Here is a 3,741-nt window from a genome sequence, read left to right as displayed (position 1 = left end):
GCTTGGTCTGGTGCTGCTGCAGGTGCCGGTCCTTCTGGCACAGCTCCTTCTGCAACACAGGAGTCAGGGGAATCCACGTGAGTGAAGCTCACAGCCACCTCCCCAGGGCAGGGGATTGTGGCACCTGCATGGTGCCCTGCACAGTGTGTGTCCTCCCAGCCACATCTGAGAGCTGAGTGCCAGAGTTTGCGGTTTTTTGGGGGTTGTTATTGCCCAGAGACCCCCTGCCAGGACCAGACAGCTCTCCCAGAGAAAACAGGTTCCTGAGGGATCAGCTGACAACCAGGTGGCTCAGCCTAACCTGACAGGCTTCTGCACAAGTGGCAGGCACTTATCAAGCAATCACAGAAAAAAAAAAAAATATACTATAAAAACCTGTAGGCAGAACACAGAACATCCCATCCCTCCACCATCCTCACAAATACTCATCCATGACTGCTGTGGATAAGGAATAAGTTGCAGTGCCATTCCCAGAGGTGACACAAAAATAAAATAAAAAAGCGCCCAAAACCGAAGAGCCACCAGATGCTGCCCCCAAAGCCCCCAGGGAAGAGGTTCCATTACTTTGTACTCTGCCAGCAGCCGGTTTCTCTCCTCCAGCTTCCTCTGAAGATCAACCTGCAGGAGTAACGCACACAGGTGTGAGACAGGCATTCCCAAACTGGTCATCCCTGCCCCTTGTGCCACAGGGTGACCAAACATCTGCAGAGTTCAAGGGAGCTGGTGTGTCCAGGGATGGCAACACTTGGACAGGGCAGTCCCTCCCGTGTCCTCCTCCCTCCAGACACTGCCCATGGCCTGCCAAAATGCCACCTGCTCGCCCAGGGAGAGCAAGGAATGAAGGAGAAATGCAACTGCACTGAGAACACGGGGGAAAGCCCCTCCCTGTTCCAGCTGAAGGTCTGGGAGGTCAGGAAGTGGGAGAGGAGAGGGATCTCCATCCTCCCTGCTGGCCAGAGCAGTGTGTGCAGTTTGTGCTCTGCACAGACCTTTGACTGCACTGTCCCACCACCCCAGGAGCTCAGCCCTGTGGCTGCTGGAGCCCTCAGGGCCACCAAACCTCCTCCTAAAATAACCTCAAGCAGTGACTCACGTTCTGGTTGTGCAGCTCCTCCTTGTCCATGTTTGCTCTCAGCAGCTCCTGCTTCAGCTGCAGGACTGAAGCATCCTGCTGGATCAGCCTCTGCTGGAGAGCATCCTGGGGAGAGATGTCCTCTGTGGGAAGGTGCAGGGAGGGGAGAGACCCTGCCCTGAGGAGGGAGTGACCCAGGACAGTGGCCATAACACAGTGGGGCCACCCAGGGCTGCAGGAGAACAGGGGGTGCACAGACAGCACCCTCTTGCCCCAGAGTGCCTGCCCTGCCAACATCCCAGCTGTTGGGACAGAGGGATTTCTGTGCTTCAACCTGCACTTCCCACTCCAGCAGTGGCTCCCGTGGAAGGAGGCAGCTGTGCCTTTGGAGGGTGCTCAGTGCCCTCAGCTCCTGATCCAGCCACACCTCTGCAGCACCCAGAGGGCACAGGGAGGCCAATGTCAGCCCAGGACACGAGGACACTTAAGCTCTCAGTGTGACCTAGTTGTGCAGTGAAATCCTCTCTGGAGGGGCCAAAGTCAGGACTAATTCTGCACCTTTCACTCAGGGCCCAAGAGCTCCACCTTGGACAGCTACTGCTGTTTGCTCCCTCCCAGCAGCATGACAGGCTGCTCTAAAAATACCTCTGGCTCAGGAGTAGATTATCAGTGTTCACAACTCCAGAGGGAGGAACTGAACAGTTTCTGAGGAGGGCAAGGATTCCCCGGGCTCTTTTTCCTCGGCTGTCAAGAAGGAGTTCACTGGGGCAGTGCTGCTGTGTGCACCCCAAGGCACCAGGGGAGGGGGGAAAAAGAGCTTAGAAAACCAGGCAAATCTCATATTTTGTTTAGGAGAAACAGGAAGAAAAAGAGTGGAAATTTGAGCACAGTGCTACAGACAGAACAGAAACCAGGAAACCCAACTGCTTGTTCCTGCCTTGGGCCAGAAACAAACCCCAGGATCCCCCGATTTCAAGCCCCCCAACACACCTCCCTCCCCACTGGGACTCCTCAGAGGTGGATGGCTGCTGCTGGCCCCACTCATGGGCTGCAGGAGACACTAAAGCTCTGCCAGTCATATTTGAAGTGTCCCCTTTCCTCACCTTTATCCCCTGCAGGTTTCGAGCTTCTTGTTTGTATTTCAGTAGCTCCTTCTGCAAAATGCAACACAATTTGATTAAATGGCATCTTGTCACCCCAAAGCCAGCATCCCCCCAGTGTCTTCAGACACCTGCTGCAGAAAAAATAAAGCACATCCCACCTCTTCCCACAGATTCAAGAGCAGTTTTAATGAGTTACAAACGTGACAAATAGCTGAGCAGCTCCCTTAGCCCCTGCCAATAAAGTTCTGAGAAAAAAAAATGATTGCCTAGTCCCCCCAGATCTGTCCTTCAGGGCAAGACCGAATCCTTCTCCCAGCATCAGACACGGTCCCAGAGCTCTAACATAATATATCCCCTACATCATCCATCAGGTTGTCCACTCTGCCCTGTCATCATCCCATCCCCCCTCCATCCCCCCAAAAAAAACATCAAACAGGACAGTCTGCAAAGATCTCTTGGCCCAAAACCTCTCTGCCCCTCCACCTGTTGTCCCTCCAACCTTTAGGTCTTGGTTTTCTTCCACACTCTGGTCCAGGCGACTTCGGATTATGATCTGGAGGCAAAACATCCCCGTTATTGTTGCTGGCAGCGCAGCTGGCAGGGAGCTTTAGGTACAGAAATGTGCTCACCAGCTGCTCTTCAGGGCAGGCCCCACGTTCACAAAGCTCAAAGGACCCTTCCTGCTCGTCCTCAGGTAAAGAGCCATTGAGCAACAAAGCCTGGGAAAATAAAGGGGAAAGAAAGAAAAAAAAATTCTCCTCTTCAGAGGTTTCAAAGGAAAAAAATGATTGAGCTGCAGCTCTGGCCAAGAGTCAGTCCTATCAGTCTCTAAACAGCTTCATTTTCCACTTCTGCTGACTTATTCCCCCTCAGAAATGAGCACAGTTTTTTTTTCAGGAAGGAACAAGAAGGTTTACCCCCTGAGAAAGCTCTCCCAGAGGTCTCCCAGCCACTTCACTTCCCCACAGGAAGACACCAAACAAGGGCAGCTCAGATTCAGGTTGCCAGGCACTGAAAGTCTGTCTCAGTTTCAGCACCACGTCAGACCCCCGATACTTCAGTCAAAACTCTCTCAAACTGGAGGCTCTTGAGTAAGAGGAGGAAAATGGATGAATCAAATGCCATTTCTTGGCTGGTGGCATCAACTGCCTGTCCCTGCTCCCAGTGCCAGCTGCTCACCCTCCCTGTGGAACACCCAGGGCTGGAGAACAGGCCATGCCAGTGCCTCTCCCTGCTCCCAGTGGGCACACAATGCAACCAGATTTTACCAGGGAACCAAGGAATGTTTTGGGGTTTTTTGTTTGGTTGTTTTTTTTTTTTTTTGGGGGGGGGGGAAGAAGTTCTTTTGTGTCCTGCCCATTGTCCCCGAGCAAAGTGCCCGCCCAGCTGCCTGTGCTTCTCACACAGGCTCTGCTTTGTTTACTGGCACATAAATATTTACAATCCAGAGCCACTGGGGCTCCCAGCACGAATAGAAGGGGATATTCCTGAGAGAGTTCAGTGTCTTTGCCATATGGATCAGGGGCTTGGAGTCAAACACACTGGGCTGAGGGTCAGGGAGGGACT

The 3,741-nt window shown here is 53.1% G+C and overlaps 1 protein-coding gene and 2 long non-coding RNA genes across 5 annotated transcripts in view; all 3 read right to left on the bottom strand.

The window, feature by feature from the left end:
* Positions 1-3,741, bottom strand: part of DIXDC1 (DIX domain containing 1) — a 28,678-nt gene that overhangs the window by 4,668 nt on the left and 20,269 nt on the right. The gene's annotated exons all lie outside the window — the stretch shown is intronic.
* Positions 3-1,155, bottom strand: LOC114065633. The gene is made up of 3 exons (XR_003573013.1): positions 1,094-1,155; positions 565-618; positions 3-49 (listed from the first exon to the last, which is right to left on the bottom strand). It is a non-coding gene; the product is annotated as an uncharacterized LOC114065633 (long non-coding RNA).
* Positions 2,110-2,897, bottom strand: LOC114065632. Its single transcript, XR_003573012.1, has 3 exons — positions 2,805-2,897; positions 2,675-2,728; positions 2,110-2,226 (listed from the first exon to the last, which is right to left on the bottom strand). It is a non-coding gene; the product is annotated as an uncharacterized LOC114065632 (long non-coding RNA).

The sequence above is a fragment of the Empidonax traillii genome, unplaced genomic scaffold, assembly GCF_003031625.1.
Source record: "Empidonax traillii isolate 1590-97213 ecotype Southwest subspecies unplaced genomic scaffold, ASM303162v1 scaffold683:size364172, whole genome shotgun sequence".
Classification (NCBI taxonomy): domain Eukaryota; kingdom Metazoa; phylum Chordata; class Aves; order Passeriformes; family Tyrannidae; genus Empidonax; species Empidonax traillii.
This window is presented reverse-complemented; position numbering and strand designations above follow the sequence as displayed.